General features: G+C 65.0%; 1 protein-coding gene across 1 annotated transcript in view; it reads left to right on the forward strand.

Moving 5' to 3' along the window:
• The window catches only part of LOC123973343 (proline-rich receptor-like protein kinase PERK10), a gene marked incomplete at its 5' end in the record, with an annotated part of 3,691 nt that overhangs the window by 2,077 nt on the left and 1,186 nt on the right, over positions 1-428 (forward strand). The window lies entirely within an intron of this gene.

The following is a 428-nucleotide window of genomic DNA, read 5'->3' on the forward strand; positions in this document are numbered from 1 at the left end:
ATGTTGTGAGACATGACCAAAGGGGGAAAGGTGAAGGAGGTCATAGGGAGGCTAGAATGGTCCTCCTCACTGGGACCAGATTCCTGACTGGCCCCATCATTCAGTCCCATCCCCCACCCCCCTAAGCAGGAGGACACCAGGTCCCTCCAGCCCAGGGCTTATAGCAAGAGCCCCTCTAGCACCGGCAGCACCCCAGAGTCAGCGACAACCCCGCCCATCCCCAGGACGGGCCCAGGGGGGTCCACAGCCCCCCAAAGCGCGCAGATCCGCCCCAGACCTAGAGCCCCCAAAGCCACGTGCCCCAGACCCCCACATACTCCCGAGGCAGGTCAGTGCAGCCCCAACCCAAAGTCCAACAATCCCCCGTCCTCGCCGGGGCCCCTCCGGCAGCCCCACTGCCACCCCCCCACCTCACCGTTCCCCAACAA

The sequence above is a fragment of the Micropterus dolomieu genome, linkage group LG07 (assembly GCF_021292245.1).
Source record: "Micropterus dolomieu isolate WLL.071019.BEF.003 ecotype Adirondacks linkage group LG07, ASM2129224v1, whole genome shotgun sequence".
Classification (NCBI taxonomy): Eukaryota; Metazoa; Chordata; class Actinopteri; order Centrarchiformes; family Centrarchidae; genus Micropterus; species Micropterus dolomieu.